Genomic DNA, 22,402 nt, shown 5'->3' with positions numbered 1-22,402 from the left:
TCTTGCTTGAAGAATAAGCTAGGTTATTTTAGAGAGAGGCTAGAGTGTTTGAGACTTAGGCTTGAATGATGAATGAAATGAAATGTCTTGCTAGGGTAGCTTGAACAACAATTCATGGGTGAAAATCACTTTTACCCTTACTAAGGTTGGAAAGACAAGGAGACAAGGGCACAACTCAAGAAGCACAATGCAAGGTACACTCAATAGATTTAAGTGACTAGTCAAATCCTAGTCCCTCGACTATTAAATTTCAGGATTTTAGAAATGGATTAGCAAAGAAAGCTTGGATTAATTCTTCAATTAATCCTCAATTAGTATTTAGATTTACGGGGTGTCATAGAGCCCCCCTTCTTTGCTCGCTTAGCCCGAGCTTATTTTCCCGAGTCGACCGCCGGCTCATTACCCCTTTCGCGACTTGGCGATCGGTCGCAGACCCCGTCAGGACAACCATGGTCAATGGAAGACCGGTCCGGATGAATGGGGCGACCTCGGGGGGTATGGGTTTTCTTCGCCCCGAGAGTAACCTTGTCTTGGGGAGCTCGGTCAGTTGAAGTCGCGGCCTCGAAAGATTTCTCTTATTCCATATTTGCAAAACCGAGAATAGGGGGTTTGCAATTAATTAGAACCTCAAGAGTACGTAGGTAACAACAGTATGAGCAAAACCCTCAGGGGTTCTGACCAATTTCCCGAGGGGGAACTGCTACGGTGACCTATACTATCTACGGGCACATATTTCGTCTCGAGGTCATACCAAGGAGGTTGCAGATTTGCGGCCGCGTATTCCTCGGGCGTCCGGAACACTTGATAGTCAGAGAACTCTAACGATATGGCCTCAACTGGTGCCTTTAAGGTTGGGGTCGGTGCCGGGTAATCATGCTTGCAGTACTGGGAGTTCCACGCATTCGGGACAAGGAGTCGCCACTTATACTCTATCGAGAAGAAACGATGTTTCCAACCTTTATTATTGTCGGGTAGACAAGTGATGATATAGGTCGGTCCTTTGGCCTGGATTATAAAGAATCCCCCACCATGTTTTTGTGGAAGCGCTCAGACCGAAATAGGAAGCGAAAGAGCTCAAGGGTATAAGGAATTTGCTGAGCGCAAATTTGTAGAAAGCATGCGATAGGCATTCGGGCAAATCTGCCCGGGTGGGACACCGTAGTGCCAAAGGAAGGCTGAAAGAAAATGGGTGAATGGGAGAGAGATCGGGGCTTTTAATGAATCGAGGTGTAACCTGATTTAATCCCCTTGGTAGCGGTCAATTATCGACCCGAAATTACAACGAGTGTCGTACGTTACCCCACCACCGAGCAAGGTTTTTAGGTCCTGGAGTTCTGAAATGGTTAGAAGGGGCTCGTAGTGTTCTACTTTCTCAGGGTTTAGATATCCATGTTTTCCGCTCGTTAGAGTCTGGGCATGGAATTAGGGCGAATGGCTTGAAGAAAGTTGGGAGACGATGGGGGTTGGTATAGAAGAAGGGTTAGAGGTTAGCTGAGTTGAGGGGCCTGCTTCCTCGGGTTGTGAAGGGCGTAGTGGTAAGCTCCTCGGGTGGCTGGTCGGCAACTGCACTCGGTGACTCACCCTGGACTTACGAGAACTGCTCGATCTCAGCGATGACATATGACACCGAGAAAGAATCCACTTCGACCATGGTGTCGTAGTCCCCGACCTAGATGTTTTGGCTATCCGAGTCGCTCATTGTACCCCTTCCTTTAAGAAGGAAGACGGGGGGAAAGGGTTTAGTACTTTGGAGTTAGCCGAACAGGTTAATATCATCTAAAGACCAGAAGGTCGGAAGTTTAAAGAAGAGCAAAGTTGAACCGTAAAGCGGAAAAAAATTAAAAAGTAATTAATTATAAAAATTAAATCCTTACCGAGAAGGCTTATTAGAGATGACTGACTTGAATAAGTTACGGTAACTAAGAGTCCTCGTGTGTAAACCTCTGGAAGCTCTCGAAACACTTTGCAAAAAAAGTGTGATTGTGCTTCCCCCTGACGCCTTTTTTATAGATACGTCAGGCGGGAGAAATTTTAAATTCGAACAAAATCTCCAGGTGATCGTTCACGGCGCGACACGTGGTAAGAAGCTCGAATTGGGCTGTTATTTGTGTGGTACACCAAAAACGAGCGCCGCACCAGATCCCACCCCGATTGAATTACATAACCTTAGAGCGCAATCGAATTTTATAGTCTGAGCTCCTCGTCACGTTACCCCGACTCGGGACACGGACTAGGGGAGCTACTTGATAGGGTATACCCCGATCTACGAAACTCCTTATACACAAAACCTAATCGGGTACGAACCGCCTCAAGACCCGGGTGGCCAGGTCACTTCCCGACCACGAAGCAGTGACTGGCCGACCTGACCTAGAGGATAATTGGCCCATTGGCTTGGGAGGCAGTTGCCTTAATACTGCTGAGCTCGGTCCTGACCAGATAATTCGCCAGAGATCCCGAGCACGTATACTTGGCGTATTGAACAAGATTTCAGTAGGCAATTCACTAAATCAGACGCGTCCTTAAACGTGTACGTCTGTCCTTAGCCGACCCGGTTGTCGAGTGCGTGGAGGACACGTGGCGCTCATACTGGCTCCCCTGCATGTATCCCTTCGAATCTCCTATTAATACCCAGCGAGACGGTAGGAAATGAGACTTTTTTTTGCAACTTCTTTATAGCCTTACTTAGCTCGGGAACCTCTGGCCTCACGCCTATACCCGAGCTCAACTTATTAAACCAACAAGCAGACCACACAAGGACCATATCTCGGTCCGGTCTTGCTCCCTTGATTCTGTATTAAAAATAAATAAAATAAAATAAAATAAAAGTCATCTACTCGTTTATAGCAGGTATGGACTTTTGGTGCAATGAATTATGGTTGATTGATCAGCTCAGTTAGTGTTCTTACCCATTAGACTGTAGATATTGTTATGAGTGCACACAATTTGTCTTAATTAACACTTACACTTGTAATCAACCTCTTTTTTCTTTTTCTTTTTTGAAATATTGTAATCAACCTCTTTGCTAATCTCAATACAAATTTTGCATTTTCTATTTTCAAATTACATTTGTTATATAAAAATAAGGGAAAACAGTGCATTTAGCCCCTCAATTGTTATACTTTTGAAAATTTAGCTCCTGTCAATTGATTTGAACAAATCTAACCCTTTAATTGTACATAATGTGGTATATCTGGTCCTTCATATTATATAATTAGAACTGTTTTTAATAATTTATATAATTTATTTATTCAAAATTAAAAATATTTTTTATTATAAATAAATACATGAATTTAAAAAATTTAAAAATTAAAAAAAAAATTAGAAACAAAAAAAAAAAAAAAAAAAAAAAAAAAAAAAAAACAGCCACCGTCCTCGCCGGACAGCCGGTGGATGTCTTCTTCATGGACAAAATATATAAAAATAGTAAAATAAAACAATATATATATATATATATATATATATATATATATATATATATACAAGTACTGTTCGTAGAAAAAATAAATAAATATATGTATACAATCCTAATTTTTCTATGTACGAATTTTTAATATAATAATAATAATAATATAATAATAATAATAATAATAATAATAATAATAATAATAAATAATAGTAATAATAATAATAATAATATTTCTTCAAGTTGCCGTATACATATATATATAAACTATATATGTATAAATGAATTTAATTAATTAGTAAAATAAAAGTGAAATGTTGATTTTAGTTGACTAAATTGTGGTGTAAAGCAATTATGTTATCGAATGTTGAAGTGGAGGAAATTTTCGGAAATTTTAATTTTTTTTTTAATTTTTTTAATTCAAGTATTTATTTATAATAAAAAAATATTTTTAATTTTGAATAAATAAATTATACAAATTATTAAAAACAATTCAAATTATATAACATGAGGACCACTTTCAAAAAAATATATATATATATAACATGAGGACCAAATGTTCTACATTATGAACAATTAAAGGGTTATGTTTGCTCAAATCAATTGACAGGGGCTAAATTTTTAAAAATAAAACAATTGAGGGGCCAAAAGTGTCGTTTTCGCTAAAAATAATTATATATATATATATATATATATATATATATATATATATATATATATATATATATATATATATATATATATATAAACAATACAATTATACTTTCTTTTTAATACATAAAAAAAAATTAATAAGCGGATTTAATTATGTCGATCAGCCAATGTTTAGAGCCATAATTTTATTGGTTAAATGATATTCAAATAATCTTTATAATATCGAACAATACTTACTACTTTTGTTACATTATTTTTAAGTTGGTGATTAGAATTTCGCACTTTCTCATAAAAAAATCAAATATTACCGTCTACAAATAAAGAATTGAAGAACTATAAATGCGTCAATATTCAAATTTCAAGCTCTAAGACATTGTTCTATTGGATAAGAAATATCACTTGAGACTTGTTTTTAACCGTTCTGGAAATTAAATCCCCACAAACATAGGGGGTCTGTTTACTAACGGAAAACTGTTCTCTGTTTTCTGTTTTCTAATTTTTCAGTTTTCATTCCCTGTTTTATGTTTAGAAAACTTGTTTACTAATTAAAACTATTCTCTGTTTTCTGTTTTCTAATTTTTCAGTTTTCACTTAAAATTTAGTTTAGATAATATTAATATTTTCGAGCAATGTAAATAATGTCTAACTTTAAAGTGTAAGCAAATAAATTATGTTTAAATAAGTAAAGTAAGTATAAAAGATAGAAGATAGTGATAAGTAAAATAAGATGATAATGAATGCAATCATAGTAATGTGGTTATAGTGACATATAATTAAATAGATGATAGATGATTCTGTTTTTCATTTCGAAAACAGTTTTTTAGTGTGTTTCAGTTTTCCAGAAATTATTTTCAGTTTTCAAAATTGAAAACTGTGTTAGTAAACATGTTTTCTGTTTTCTATTTTCCAGTTTCTGGAAATTTCCAGAAATTTCCAGTTAGTAAACGGCCCCAGGATGTTTTGGTTTAGAATGAGCTTATTGTGCAATCGTTATACCGTGCACCAAGGCGCACATAACAATATGCGTCTCGCGCCTCTCAAAACGACGTCGTTTTATTAAGTTGTGTGGAGAATTAACGCGTTTATAAAATTCTGTGTATTCTGTTATAACATTTTGTGCATTCTGTTACAAAATTCTGTACATTTTGTTATAAAATTTTGTACATTCTGTTATACAATTCTGTACATTCTATTATATAATTCTGTACATTCGAAACATGTGAATCTTTTTTAATGTGTATTATGTTAAAAGTTTATGTGTATTATGTATTATGTTAGATTATGTGTATTATCCTTTCAAAAAAGATTATGTATATTCTGTTATAAAATTCTGTACATTCTATTATACAATTCTGTGCATTCTATTATACAATTCTGTACATTCTATTATACAATTCTGTGCATTCTATTATACAATTCTGTACATTCGAAACACGAGTTTTTTTTTTTAAGAAGTTAACAACAGACACACGAAATGTACAAAACAGCGTTGTTTTGAGCCAGGATACATAATGCATTGTGCACCCTGGTACACGGTATAATTTGCCACTCATTGTGCATAAAAGTATACAATTTTGGTGTTAGGCCTAGACCGTGTTGGTGTTTGAAGCTATATTTGATTGTTATATCGTGAACCATAATCTACCTTACAAGATGAACCAAATTAAATTCTTTTTGTCAACTTAAGTTTATTTTTCTTATTTCTTTTTGTACAAATAAAATTAATATATATAAATATATCATTAAAAAATTCTAATTAATATTTATCAAATGACACCCATATTGGCATTTTTATTTTAATATTTTCAATCAACATACGATTATATTAAGCCACCATATCATATTCATTTTCAATATACTAAAACTTATTTTTACAATACCACATGTTCATTTTAAAAATATTGTAAGTTCATTTTTACAATTATAATGCAACTACATTACAATGGTGGATCTCAAAAAAATCATTAATGAAACATTGTTGATTCATTTTCATAATATTAATTATTCATTTTTACAACACTAAATATTCATCTTTACAATCATAATGCAACTACAATATAATACAAATGAATCTAAAATAGGCTCATTAAGATAATACTAGGAGTTTATTTTATCAATATTGCAAGTTCACCCTAAACAATTATGATTCAAAATATATAATTATGAGTATCATTCAAAAAATATAAAAAAAAGATATTTTTAATAATATATTTTATAAAATTAATTTTATTTAAAAATACCAATCTTGGTCAACAAGTTGGTGTGTATTCTCCGGTTCCATGCACCAGCCATAGCCTCCCACCACTTGGCAAATATCATGCATCCCCCTCCAAAATCTATATTCCCATAATTAAAACTAAAAAGATTTTTTAAAAAATATTCCCTTTTCATATGCAAATCATGTGGAAACAATGGCTTGGAATAGCATATGTGATATGACAATATAAAAATGAATGATGACAAAACTAAAAGTATCATTTTTTTCTTATCTCAAAAATTTTCCTTGTGGAAATCAAATTTGGTGGATGTGCTGTGAGAAAAATCCAATGCTAGCTGTTTCAACTCCTTTGTAAGTGTTTGTGCTCCACAGTAGAAAACTCCTGCAATTTCTCATTTCTCTATAAATTAATCTCCATTTTTACTCTTCCACATATATATATATATATATATATATATATATATATATATATATATATATATATATATATATATATATATATATATATATATATAACATAATCTTCTACTAATTCTTTCATTCTAAAAATAAATAAATAACGTACCAACTGTTTCATTGGTGTGATTGAAAGCGATGCGTTCATAGACGTCGCGCCAATTGGGCCTACCGAAGTGAGTCCTAACAGCGGTGCCGGAAACAATAATGTCAACACCGTTCTTGGCGTTGAGGTACCGAAGCATGGCAATAAGGGCGGAACGGCTGTCACCTTCTTCGTAAATGCTGGTGCAGTAATTGTGTATCTCTATCGCATTCTTATGGTTCATCTCAGTAACTCCATTCATTATCCCTTTGAACCACTCGAATGATCCTTGTTCCCGTGCAGACCAATAGAAATATGCCCTCCTTGTTTTAAAGTTGATTCTGCGACTTGATGATCCTGCAGATTTCCTCAGGTGATCATCCTGCAGCCTGCTGCTGGTGCCGGTGCCTCCATTAATTCCGGTCTCGAGATCTTCATCCTCCATGGCCTTGAGCTGCTGCTCCATATGGCCCATCAATCAACACCTTTGGGAAGCTGCATTATATTACTCTTATTCAACATTATTACAATTGTTTAATTAATTTACCCAATGTTGCAAAAATCGTGCCTAGGCGCTAGGCTCCGATTAATCGTCGCCTAGGCAATAGGCGCCGCCCGGCCGCGGCGAGGAAGGCCGGAATCGGCCTCCTCCGCGGCCGCCTACGTGCGATTTTTTTTTTTTTTTTTTAGTTGCAAAGTGTCAAAAGTTTAGCAAGGCATAATTTTTAACACATTTGTCCGTTTTGGACAAATTGTTTTTTTGAAATCGCATATTTTTTCGAGATTTATCCACCGCAAACTTCCGTAGGCGGTTTGCCCCACCAATTTCTCAAAAAAAAAAAAAAATGCTTCTTTAGCTCTTAATTTTAATTTTTTATGTATTTAGATGGTTTAAACAATATTTTGAACAATTTTACAACCACTTACGTAAATAGTTAGTAAGAAATAACTATGGGAACCTTATGTTTTATTAGTGAATTTTACAATTTTTAGTTTAATTTTTTTTTAAATAATAATAATTAATCGGGCGCATGGGGCGCCTAACGTATTTTGAAACCTTGTACGTACCCAAGGCCCTCGCCCCCAGGCCTCCCATATTTAGGACTGACAGGATATGATAGTGGAGGTACCCACCAAGAGCCCACCACATTGGGTGTAGGTCTCACACTGTGACTGCTAAGGCTCCATCTTTTGGCCTTGCTCACAATCTACTCTCCAATAACCAACTGAGTTACGAAATAAATTAGTATTCTTACTAGTATTGGGTTTATTTCTTTTAATTGTACTACATATCTAGATATAGGCCCTATTGGTAACATAATTAGCTTATCAGTCAATTTGGCTTATTTGACCACTATTAGCTGTTTGACTTGGCTAAACAACTAATATAAGTGTTTGATTAAAATTAACTTTTTGTAGCAACTTAATGCTCCAAAACGCTAAAATTCAAAAAGCTATTCAAAGTAGCTTTTTCGATCAGCTCTTTGCGAAAGCCATTTTGCAGCTATCAGCTAACAACCAATTTACCAAACATCTTTCTACAATCAGCTAATAGCTATTTACCAAACACCCCACAATCAATTTGTCTTTGTTATATTCGGTATAATCAAGCATACCATGTCTAACTATAGTCATTACAAAAGGCATTGGAGCCAGATCAACAGTTCAGAAATTCTAGTAAAACTCTCATAACGTATTCTAATTCTATTGAGCAACATGACTCTCACTTTCTACTTCATGGTGGGAGTTTTAGTCCTTGTGAATCTACTTATCATTTTCCAATTAAGTTAATTCTATTTTTGGTCCTAGATTTATAAGTGAAAATTTACTTTTAGTTTTTTCTTTTTTTTTAGAACATCCCTTTTGGTCCTAGTATTATTATGGCATGACCATATTTTATCCACCATCAACAAAACCATTTAAATTCCGTAAAATACAAGAGCATTTCGATCTTCTATAAGTGACCAAAATGGGAATATTCCGAAAAAAGAACTAAAAATAAACTGTTACTTATAAATCTAGGACCAAAAATGAAATTAACTTCCAATTCTATTAGACCAAAAGAAATAGTACTCCCCATATGTCTATCAAAAATTGTCTTCCTTCACAAATTGGGAAGTCTACAAAAATTGTCACTACCCATAAATACAACAACATTTATTAATTCATTAGATAAAATATCCTTATAGGAAAAAGTTTCACATCATCGCCCTAAGTGAGAAAATTAGTGCAATTGGATCCACCAAGATTAAATAAATAAATAAATAAAACCCTCCAAAGACATGCCCTCGACCGGCAAAAAAATTCAATTGAACCCTAAATGCCTAAAATGCCTAATCCATACTGGTAGCTGATTTGCTAGATCCTACATGGACTTTTCTTTTCCATTCTCTCTTAATTTTTATATTTCATATAAGACATTATTTCGACGAAATAAAATAAAATAAAAACAAATTTAAAAGTTCCAACCCACAATTTGACTAAAAAAAAAAAAAAAAAAGAGTGACATAAAGTTAATTTTACTCATCAATTGTTTACTTTGCCAACAGGATAGTTATGCACTTCACATTGACAATATATACATTTAAAATTGATAATTCTGAATGTTAATATCTCCTAATGTTTATGAAAGTATTTATTAATTTTATTTAATTACTCAGTGAACTTTTATTTAACACATTATGAGGTTAACCAATTTATAGACAAAGAAATCAAAAATTTGTCACAAGAGTCAGTGTGAGAGCAACCTCTCGAAATGAGGTGTGGGGGCGTCTCGAATGGAGAATTTCACCTTTTTGTCACAAGAAATCAAAAATACTTTCTCTAAAGATGATACACGTGAGTGGGTGCCCAGTATAAAAATTTTCACGTACAACTATGTCAACTATGATTCGAATCAATATGTTTGTATTGAACATAAATATCGGATATTCATATTCAATTCACAACATGCAAGTATACACTAATGACAATATATATGGGACAGTTAATGAGTTAATATCGAATATTTGAATGTTGTGGACTTGTGGGCAAGTTAAAAGTTAAATACTAGCTAAAATACAGGAAAGAAAATTACAACTTGCATGGGTAAAAGAAAATGACTTACTCGGGGTTATTCTGTCCTTGCAAGCAATCAGCTCTCAAGAGACCACTTTTACCATTAAGTGGGGGCTCGCAAACCTGTAACAACACCACATAATACTATGATACCATCAATTTGAGAAGAAAGCAGTAAAACCGAAAAATAGCAGCCAGTAAATGATTACGTGAAAAATGCTAAATTTTGTTTTATGATTGTGATGTGATTGACCTCATCAAAATTTTGTCCATATAATTTTAACAAGCTAGATATGTGTAGACCCCAATGTATGTGAACATAATAATAATAACAATAACAATAACAATAATAATTGAAGCGATCACCAGGCTGGTGACCACTTCAATCGCCCAGTGGATCTGTGAAGAGCATGTGCTTGTTGGGCAGCATGTGTGTGAGCAATGAGTGCGTTTCTTTTTTCTTTTCTTTTTCTTTTTTTTTTTCTAAAAACTAGGTTCTTAGAAAAGAACTTGATTTTTCTCTATTTTCTACCACATCGGACTTTCTCTCTATTAGAACTCTATGTATTTAATTGTTGTATTCTGTAACCTTTGAAATTAATACAGAATTTACAATTCTCATCTGGTATCAGTAGTCTAGGGTTTTCTATCGGTGCTCAATCCGGACGGCGCTGTCAATTCCTCTAAACGGACCGTCTCTGATGTTGTTGTTGTTACTTCGTTACCCACCGTTGAGAATTCTCTTTCCACGGCTCATCACTTTGTCAGTACCAAGTTAAACTCTCGGAATTTTTTGTTTTGGAGAACACAATTGATGTCGTTTACATAATTAATCCAGAATTTACAGTTCTCGTCCTCTCCTCCAACACAACACAAAAACCCCCCAAAAACCACCATTGAGGTTGCTCTTAAGCATGCCATAAAAATATACTCATTCTGTTCCATTTTATGTGTCAGGTTCAGATAATAAAGTTTAACTCAAGTTACTTACAATTTAATTTTTAATAATATTTAGTTTAGTGTTAGTATATAAATTTTATGGAGTATATATTTGGAAACTACATTTTTTTTTTTTTGAAAATTATTTGGAAACTACATTAAATGTACTATTAAACACAAAAATTTAAATTTAAAAATTATTTTAAAAAAATAAAGAAAATAAGCAAAGAATGCAGAGTTTGTATAACCAATAAATAACAAATATAACAAGTAATAAAATGAGACAGATGGAGTATAATTTTAAATGTCGACACAACAAATATTTTTCGGTCTGTCTAGAAACTTGGAAATCATTTTTTAAGTTTCCAAATGGACCCTTAATATGGCGCAACCTTTAATTATCAAAATCAAACCTTGGATCTTGCAATTGTATTATCAATCTGTTTATCAACCCCCCCCCCCCCCCCCCCCCCCACCCCAAACTGCCGAAGTAATTTTCCAAATGTTTTAAATGTGATTTTTTTCATATTAAATATCTCAAAATAATTTCAAATAATTTTACCTCTACAAACTTTTTTATGACTTGTCTTGTCCAATCACCACTACTGCGAATGTGGACATTGAGGTAGTCCTCCCCAGGGGCTGAAGTAATTGAGAATGGGTGCCTATAATGTGAAACCTAGGTTAAAAATATACAAAGAAATACACACAAAATGTTGAATGCAAAGGACGGTTGACTTGCCATTCAATTGGAGAAACAACAGCACAATTGACGAACATATATTGACCGCTCTTATATCTAAATCCTCGAGGCTTTGACATATGAAGTGTCAAAACATTTCCGGGATAGATCACCACCTTCACAGTTCAATTATCAAATAAATAAATAAATATTTCAATTTAAAATATTATTAAAAATAATGTAATTGTTTTCAAAAAAAAAAAAAAATGTAATTAACAAGCAAAACATAAATAAACAACGGCGTTGAATATCTTAATTATATATTAAGCTTACCTTAAGAATCTTAACGGGTTTAATGCTAGGCCGTAAGAATCTTATCAATCTTTCACCAACATAAAGTAGAACGGGGACAGCCAAGTACATCCATGTCTACAATAATCTAAAGGCTTATTGATAGAAAGATTGAAATTATTATAAATAAAAATATAATTAAGATTTAAATATTATAAAACAAATAATATATAATATTCTAAAAAGATTGTCAAATGAATTAAATTTCATATATTGCTTTTAACCCACACTTAATTTGGAGAACATATGAGAATCTAATAACCCCTTGATAATGTAAAAAGTGAGGGAGTTTAAAGGGGTTAAAATGTAAAATATCTAAATTTAGCTATTCTAATTATATGAACACATTTCTTAAAGTCTTTTATTTTAGTACTACTGCCTCCATTGAGTCAATGGACGAACTTGTGACCTCTCATTTGAGAAAGTCACAGTCATACCACTCGACCACAAGGTCTTTTGCACATTTCTTAAAATCTAAAACTGTAATTATTTTATAAAATTATATAAAAGTCAATAATGGTTATTAAGTACCAAGGACCTTGTAGTCCACTAGTACCTGGTTGCTCCCTTATGTGGGAGGTGTTGGGTTCAAGTCTCGGTGGACAATATGTTTCTTTTTTGTACCACATAACATCTATTATCCTTATTATTTTTTCACTTTCCCCCTTACTCATCAAATCTATTAAATATAATAAATTGTACATTATGCTAACTTTCTTGTACGCTCACAAATTTTATTTTATTGTTTTACTATTTTTATTAGATATGTATTTAATAAGGCAATGCCCGATATTTGACTAGTATAGTAATTATAAAAGTTTAAAAAGAAAAAGTGGAATAACTAACCGTTTTCTTGTACCATTTTTGTACAATGTGGATACCATGGACAAAGAGGAGAACATAAACAATGACAAAGAGGTGGTGGGAGTACCAAAAGGCATTGAAACCTGTAAACTTGTCGAAGGGCTTTGGCAATTTCACTTTGTTCCTTCTAAACCATGGAGTTGCCAGTGTGAATGCTATGGCCATCAACACCACCATTATTATCCCGGTCACCCCTTCCACGCCCTTCACAAAATGCCAGTAGCTCTCTGGTTGCTCCCCCAAGTACCGCACCATTGGCTCATATGTTTCCGGGCTCGCGTGTAACAACTTTACGAAATTGCATGTCAAGTGAGAAAGGGCGTGTATTCCCACCCCGATTGCCACCGTCATCGCTATGACCTACCCAACAAAACAACTGTGCACCAAGTTTAGCACAATTCAGTACACAAAAGTGAAGTTCAATTCATTTGTAGTTCTAAAACACAGTGTAGAACTTGCCAATGACAACTTGTTGACAGAAAACTTTTGTTGAGAAAGAAGAAGTTTGAATTACTTGCTTGTCTCAATAGGGAGACAACAGATAAATATATACAGACTAAGAGACACAATCCTACAGACACAACCCTACATAACTTCAACAGCTATATTTCTACCGACACAACTTTTGTGTTTCAACACTCCCCCTCAAGCTGGAGCATGTATATCATATGCACCAAGCTTGTTACAAATGTAGTCAATCCTATGACTTCTTAAAGCTTTAGTAAATATATCAGCTAATTGATTATTTGAGCCTATAAAAGATGTAATAATATCTCCGGAAGTAACTTTGTCTCGAACAAAATGGCAATCAATTTCAATGTGTTTTGTCCTTTCATGAAAAACTGGATTTGATGCAATATGCAAAGCTGCTTGGTTATCACAAATGAGCTTCATGGACTCCTTTGTACAAATCTGCAGTTCGGTAAGGAGGTTTTTCAACCACACAAGTTCACATGTTCCAATGGCCATTGATCGATATTCGGCTTCTGCACTTGATCGAGCAACAACATTTTGCTTTTTACTTTTCCAAGAGATTAAGTTGCCACCAAGAAAGATACAATATCCAGATGTTGATTTTCTATCCCATGCACCTGCCCAATCTGCATCTGTGTACCCAATAATTTCAAGGTTTCCATGGTCTTTGTATAACAAACCAGTGCCTGGAGATTTTTTAATATATCGTAAAATCCGAATGGCAGCTTCCCAATGACTTTCACGTGGAGATGCCAAGAACTGACTAACAACACTTACAGCAAAGGAGATATCAGGTCGAGTTACAGTTAAATAAAGTAATCTTCCAACCAATCGTCTATATTTTCCCGGATCTTGGATAAGCTCCCCCTGGTCTGGTAGGAGTTTGATATTTGGATCCATAGGAGTGTCAAGAGGTTTACAATTCATCATACCTGTGTCTTCTAGTATATCCAATGCATACTTTCTTTGTGATATGCAAATTCCTTTCTTGGATTGTGCTACTTCAATTCCCAAAAAGTATTTTAACTTCCCGAGATCTTTTGTTTCAAAATGTTGGAATAGATGTTTCAATAATTGTATTCCTTCAACATCATCTCCTGTAATGACAATATCATCAACATATACAACAAGATAAATGCTCTTACCATGTTGATGTCTATAGAAGACGGAATAGTCAACTTTGCTTCGATTTAAACCAAAATTTTGTACTACTATGCTGAACCGTCCAAACCAGGCACGAGGAGATTGTTTTAAACCATAGAGAGAACGTTTGAGCTTACAAACCAAGTTACTCTCCCCCTGAGCAACAAACCCAAGAGGTTGCTCCATGTAGACTTCTTCCTCTAAATCTCCATGCAGAAAGGCATTTTTAATATCTAACTGATGCAAGGGCCAATGATGAATGGCAGCCATAGAAAGAAAGATTCTGACCGAAGCAATTTTAGCAACTGGTGAAAAGGTGTCAGTGTAATCAATCCCAAAAACCTGTGTATATTCTTTGGCTACCAGTCGAGCTTTAAGTCTATCAACCTGTCCATTGGGCCCAACTTTCACAGTATAGATCCATCGGCAACCAACAGTTGTTTTACCTTCGGGTAATGGAACTAACTCCCAAGTCCCTGATGAATGAAGAGTAGCCATTTCATTAACCATAGCCTGACGCCAACCAGGGTGGGAAAGGGCTTCTTTAACAGATTTAGGGGCAGAAACAGAAGATAAACATGTGATAAAAGCATTATATGAAGGGGAGAGACGATCATATGAAACAAAGTTGTATATGGGAAAGGGATTTCGTGATGACCTGTTACCTACACGACTTGCGATAGGAGAGCTTGTTGCCGGAACCGGGTTCGAGGGCATAGATAGCTCGAGAGATGAATCAGTTGGGATTGCATCGATTTGAACTGTCGCGGGTGGTCGAGAGCGGCAATGATAAGTGTAAGGAAAGGGGGTAACATTGTTGTTTTGTAAAGGAGGTTCAATAAGTGAGGGACTAGGATTTCTAGGTGATGACGGATCTTGAGGTAAATGTACCTCGGTCCTTCCTTGAAAAGTAGGAACAGGAAGAACATCAGGAAAATGAGATGTGGATGTCAGTAAACTAGACGAAAAGAAAGGTGTTGATTCAAAGAAAGTAACATCAGAAGATACATAAAATCGATGTTTATCAGGGGAATAACATCTGAAACCCTTTTGCAACCTAGAGTACCCAACAAACATGCATTTTAAGGATTTTGGAGAAAATTTATCACGCCCTAGGGTAGTGTCCCGGACAAAACAGGTGCACCCAAAAATTTTTAAAGGAAGAGTATGAAGGGGCTTATCGGGAAATAAAATATTATAAGGTATCTTACCATGTAAAACAGATGAAGGCATACGATTTATTAAATAACAGGAATGAAGGATTGCATCTGCCCAGAATTCTGGAGGGACTTTATAATGGAGAATCATGGTGCGGGATGTTTCAACGAGATGCCGGTTTTTACGTTCAGATACCCCATTTTGTTGTGGAGTATCGGGACAAGATGACTCATGGAGGATGCCCGCTGAATCAAGAAAGTTAGATAAAGGAGTTGTAAAGTATTCTCCAGCATTATCACTTCGTAAAGTTTTAATAGACACCCAAAACTGATTTTTTATCTCATTAACAAAATTTTGAAGAACATTAAGTACTTCAGAACGGTTTTGCATTAAAAAGACCCATGTACAACGAGAAAAATCATCAGTGAAGGTAACAAAATATTTAAAACCAAGAATTGAATTATAACGAAAAGGTCCCCAAACATCAGTATGAACTAAGGAAAACGGGAAGGCAGCTCTATTATTAACACGATTAGGAAACGATGTTCTAGACTGTTTGCCAAGCTGACAGGCTTCACACTCTAGGGTAGATAAATGAGACAAACTAGGGACAAGCCGCCGTAATTTTTTAAGGCTAGGATGTCCTAGTCGGTCATAGGCAAGGGAAGGAGGAATGGTAGCAGTGCAAACTGTAGAAGGTTTTGGGGTAGATAATCGATAAAGTCCTTCTGATTCATACCCCGAACCAATCATCTTCCCCGAACGACGGTCCTGCATAATGACAGAATCAGAAGAAAAAGTGACCGTACAGTCCAAAGATTTTGTAAGTTGATGAACAGAAATTAAATTGAAAGGACAGTTAGGTATATAAAGAATTGAAGAGAGAGGCAAAGTAGGAAGGGGGGAAGCCTTTCCAATTGCAGTAGCCGTACTCTTGGACCCATTACCGAAAACAATGGATGGAAGGGATTTAGACTTGGTGAAATGAGAAAATAAAGATGAGTTACCAGAGATATGCTCAGAGGCACCTGAATCGATAACCCATGGTCCGCTCAGGCTAGATTGTGATACAAGGGCAGTATGAGTTCCATCAGTGTAGGCTGCAGGAGTTAAACCAGAAGCTTTGGGAGTGGCTTTAAATCGAACAAACTCTTCATACTCAGCAGCGGAAATGGTTCGAGAATTTGGTTCCCCAGGTTGAGATTGAGCAACACTTGCTTGCGTACGTACCGGTCTCCCATGAAGTTTCCAACACTGATCTCATGTGTGCCCAATTCTATTACAATAATCACATACTTTAGTGTTTTTCTGTCCACCACGATTGTTAGTTCGTCCACGACCTCCTTGTGTGACTAGAGCAGATTGTTCGGTAGTGGATATGTGAGTACCTGGAATGGAGGTGACCTGCAAGAGCCGTTTGAACAACTCGGTGGTCCCCGGGACAGTGTTGCTTCCAAGAACTTGATTCGGATGCTTTCAAATTCTGGACCTAATTTGGTTAAGAGAAGTATGACAAAGAATTTCTCTCGTTGGGTAAGTTGCTCTGCGGGTGTACCACCAATAGGCATGAGTGTACCAAACTCAGCAATCAAACTTTGGGTTTTGCCAAGAAAAGTTTCCATATCAATACCATCTTTCTTCAAGTTAACCAAATTGTCAACAACATTATAGAATTGAGAGACATCATTAGTGTACAGAGATTGAGCTTGATTCCACACCCCGACACATGTCTTAAAGGGCCGGAATAAAGGCAACAACTGTGGAGAAAGAGACTGCCAAAGGAGACTACAAAGTTGAGCATCTAACCTTTGCCAAACTGTCTTTTCTTTTTCCGGTATCATATCCACTTCTTTTTGCAAGTGGTCAACAACACCTTGGCCCATAAACCATAATTCTACGGCATCCGACCAAGAGTGATAATTTTGAGAACCACATAATTTTTCAGAAGTGATTACCGGGTTTCCAGACAGATTAGGCACATAAACAGAGCTCGAAGAAGTAGGTAAAATATTGGCAGGAGAAATAGTACCCGAATTATCAGAATTTTTGTCGGAAGACATCGTGACCAAAATTAAATCTGATTGCACGGAAGGGAAGGAGGAGAGCCGACGAAACGATCTGGAGACTATCGCCGGAAAAGGCCGCCGGAGACGGCCTCACGCGCCGGCGCGTGGTGTCGGAGCGCCGGCGACGTGGTGGCGCGTGGCGGCGCGTGGAGAATATTCCGGCGACCGGAATTGATGGGTAAAGGTCGCCGGAGGATGGGTAAGGGGGTTGTAGTACTGATTTGATAAAATATCTCACCAATATCAAGTAATTTGAAACCCTAGTTTCGAATGAACAGTAACATGTACTGTTCACTGAAAAAAAAAATTCAAATTTTGACTTTGGCTCTTGATACCATGTTGAGAAAGAAGAAGTTTGAATTACTTGCTTGTCTCAATAGGGAGACAACAGATAAATATATACAGACTAAGAGACACAATCCTACAGACACAACCCTACATAACTTCAACAGCTATATTCCTACAGACACAACTTTTGTGTTTCAACAACTTTAATAAGGCCCTTTGGACCTATATTCTTTTTTTTGTCAGACCATGAGGTGTCCTGAGCAGGCCTTAACTATAGGAGGCATCTTTAAGCCCGTACCATACTCAGAGTCTCAGACTAATCCCCGTTCGCACCGGGCCGACCCAATTAAAGGGTAAAGTGTTGGCCAGATTAGTCATGCTAAACTAATAACTAAATATATGTCTACCATGTATACAGTCTAACATTAAGAAAACTCATTAAGTACAAATATGCAAATTTTAAGGTACAATGGATTGTACCGGGAAGTACAAATATGCAAATTTTAAGGTACAATGGATTGTACCGGGTATTATCAAGAGTAATGTCAATAATACCTGGTACAACTCGTTGCACCTATTTGCTTGATATGTGGTACAATAATCAAGAATGAGTCAAGGCCGGGTTGAAGAAGCTAAGTTAACTTACCTTGTGAAAATTGAGGTTATCGTCAAAGGGGACAGCAACTCCTAGTTTGGCTTTGTTCCTAAGCCAAGTGAGTGTGTTTCTGCAGACTGGTAAGAGGATTATAGCCATGTTTAGCTTAAGCGTTTCGGCCGCACCCTTGGCCAAGCATACACAGGCACCCATAACATCATATGCAGCTTTGTTCTTGTACTGCACATACTTCCAACCAAACAGCCCACCCATTATTCCAATCCACAGTAAAAGCACCCACACTCTCTGCCAGTTAGCCAACAGAAAGTACCTAAAAGGAAAACGATAAGTATATCTCATGAACAAAACTTCTTTCACAAAGAAAAGTTATAAAAACAGGTCCACCTCTTTTTCTAGACCAATCAAAGTAATGAAAGTATGTCATGTCAATAGGAGTAAAACGTAGGAGTTCACATGTATGCTGAGAATGCCTGAGATTAACAAGAACAAGAAACAATAACAATGGCAGAAAAAAAAAAAAAAAAGTAAAGAAAGCAAGATTTACCTGGTTTGGCAATGCGCCTACAGTAATGGGATTGAAGCTATTCTTTTATTAATTGTGATGATGATACAACACTACTCCTCTTCAATGAGTCCAACCAATCCGCTCCACTCCTATTCCTTATATGCGTCAAATTCATAGACAAATCCAAGAATGTAACATTCTCTTACCTGAAATCCTTTAACCATCGGACCACTGGGTTTGGCTCTGCTGTGGACTTCAGATTCAGGTTCCTGCTCTTATGCGCTCTCTCCGATTGGTTTGGATCCTGCAGCAACAGCATCTCCAGATTCTCTATCTGCCATATTGTGATCGAAGAAGTGTTCAGTTCAGTTAATTCACCAATGATTAGAGTTTCAAGATTATTACTCCGTAATATTTAATCAATTCAAGTACCACAATGTATCCAAGGTTGTCGGGGTCCAACTCTTCCATGATCATTGATGCGTATTCTTCTGCTAGTTCCTGGATATTTGACCGTTTGTTGACAGATGCACTAAGGCTAATAACCTGCAATTTGAAAGTGATTAATTATATTTAGTGCATATTCAGAACTTAATCGGGTCAATAAAATCATGATTTTGTTACTATCTAGCTTGTACCTCTTTGATTTCTTCTTTTGTGACTCTGTCATCTTTATCAACCCTGCGAATATCCATGGCCCCATCATGTATAATCCAAGTGATTGTCTGGTTTCATTAATTACATACAGAACTTCTTATATTTATATGTATAAAGTGTGCTTACTTACATATTAAAGAAGATTTGAAGTTGAGAATCGAAACTCTGATCAGCAATTTGTTCCCAAAACTCTCTGAGCTGTGCTTTGTCGATGGAATCATCAATACTGATATTTCTTCTCCTACACAATGCATCAAAAAGCTCTCCAGCAAATTCCTCGGACCCCTTGTTCATACCTATCATCAAACTTGTTAAGATAAGTGTTTACCACTCTAGCACAACTTTATTTCCTTAGCATTTTTGACACACCTTAAGCTCTAATACCACTTGTTACGATCAAGCTCTTATCACTTATACCAAAAACTAAATTTTATTTCCTTATATTTTGGAAGCACTAGGTGTTAGACCTCCGCCCAACAATCCCCGGCCGCCCAACAAAACCCCACAGACATTTTCTCAATTTTATGATTTCAAGACAACGTTAACTGAGCACGGAGGAAAAAAAAATTTGAACATGAAATCTAGTATTGTAGTGCAATGAAGTGTGAGCCAAGAAGGGTTATATATGGTTGTTAATTTACCTATGCATTCACCAAACTTCGCTTTTGGGAGAAGCCCATTGGTGGAGGCGGCGAGGTCGTCGAACCGCCTCTCGACGGTGGCCCATCCGGCACCGCCGTCGGTCTGGCTGATGAACTTGAGCCCTTTGAGAGCAAGAGCGGCGGCTGAGTGACGGTGCTTCTGGAGCAGCTGATTCCCACTGTCTTCCATTTCGACTTGATTAAAAAAAAAAAAAAAACTTATAAAATAAAATATAATTCTTATGAAATTGAAGAACGTTGAAGAAGAGAGTAATGGGGGTTTGAGAGTCTAAATAATATACGATAAAATATTGAAAATGATGCGGGTCTAAACATAAAGGAGGTAGAGAGCAACAACAAGCCAGCTGAATCTCAGGATAAAGACAGCGTACATCCTCAGACAAACAAATATTGACAAAAGTAACTGGCATTAGTCGTACATTGACTTTTTTTTTTTTTAATTCTTTTACGGGCCGTTTGGTTCACGGAATGAATTTTGAGGGAATAGGAATGCTATTCCATAGGGAATAGAATAGGTAAGGAATAGAATAGGAATTGTATTCTGTTGTTTGGTTCGCTAAAGGAATAGACATTGGGAACTGTATTCCAATGTTTGGTTGGTTAAGGAATAGGAATGGAATATAGGTTTAAAAGACATAAATGCCCTTGTACAAAAACTATTATTATTATTATTATTATTATTATTATTATTCACTTTCGTAACTAACTCTCTCATGTATATCTTCTTCAATATTTATGGCCAAAGCTGGTGGTGGACTCTCCTTTGATACAAATCTCATTCTTTACGTTAACCACACTCCTTAACCCACCCACTCCCCTCGCCAATGGACTCTCCGGTCAACAACTCGCCCCCCACTCTCCAGTTCTCAGTCGACGTTCCCTGCACCGCCGATCATCATAATCATCATCGCAAGAGAATTCATGAATATGTAATATATATTACTGCTGCGGCGGCATCGAGCGTTCCCAGGTTACGTCGAAGACGGGTTTGACGGTGCTCCAGACGTTCGATCATGGTTTGGCTGGCATGGATGGTATCGAGGATGTGGTGCGATCGTCCGCAACAGCTTTGATTTCTGATCGGCCACCGGCGAGTTTCTCGGGACGGTGCGCACATGGCGAATTTCCGGCGAAAACAAGCGGCTAACAATGAAAAGTTTTTGTTTTAATTTTTTTAACTTTTTTTGTTATATATATATATATATATATATATATATATATATATATATATATATATATATATATATATATATAATTTGTAGAAAATAAAGTTTAGAAAACTACATTTATTTTGAACAAGAATTCCAATTTGATGCAAATGGCGGAAGATCCAGAGATACAGTGAGAAAGAAAGAAAGATAATTCAAAAGTTTATTTTAAACAAAGGGTAAAAAAGTAAATAAAATAAAAAAGCTATTCCAGAGAATTTAGGAATAGGTTAATACCAGGGGGGTCTGGTAATAGCTATTACCTTATTTGAGGTAATATGCTATTACTAGGAATACTAAGCCTGGTAATAGACATAGTTACCAAACACAGGAATATGCCAGTTACTGGGAATGTTATGCCATTCCCAGCCTATTCCATGAACCAAACAGGCCGTTAGTCGTTTTAGATGATGTGAAAGAAGAGAGATGAGAGAGAATGTTGTGGAAATATAAGGTTTATTTTGGGTATTGCGGATTAAAAATAAATAAATAAAAATGTAAGATAGTGGAAGTCTAGGGATGTGAATTGAAAATTGATTTTAGTGGTAATGTATTAGTGAGTGTCGTCTTTTAAGAATGGCTAGGCAGGATTTGAATAACAAGGGATTAAATATGAGATTATCAAGTGTCTAAAAGTTAACCAAAATATAATATTTATTTGTATAGAGACAATTATAAAACAAATAAATGATTAAGTAATAGAATAAGATAAAAGAGAGGATTTAGATCAAATAGCAATGTACAAATGCTTTTAGTATTTTAAGATTCTAGGTTAAACAATGTTCAACAACAAACGTAAGGAAGTTAAGTCAACGCCAATGTCACTCTAATGGACATTGGACTCTTACCAAGGTTCTAATCCCATTCTCATAGCAATTAGACTAGGTGAGACGATTAATCAAACATTATCTTGTGT

The 22,402-nt window shown here is 35.9% G+C and overlaps 1 pseudogene; it reads right to left on the bottom strand.

Moving 5' to 3' along the window:
- Positions 1-6,332: 6,332 nt before the first annotated feature.
- Positions 6,333-20,572, bottom strand: LOC109183009 (annotated as a pseudogene).
- Between the last annotated feature and the right edge of the window lie 1,830 nt (positions 20,573-22,402).

Source organism: Ipomoea nil, unplaced genomic scaffold, assembly GCF_001879475.1.
Source record: "Ipomoea nil cultivar Tokyo-kokei standard unplaced genomic scaffold, Asagao_1.1 scaffold1096, whole genome shotgun sequence".
In the NCBI taxonomy this organism is placed as follows: Eukaryota; Viridiplantae; Streptophyta; class Magnoliopsida; order Solanales; family Convolvulaceae; genus Ipomoea; species Ipomoea nil.
Note: the sequence above shows the minus strand (reverse complement) of the source record. Positions and strands in the feature narration are given on the sequence as shown.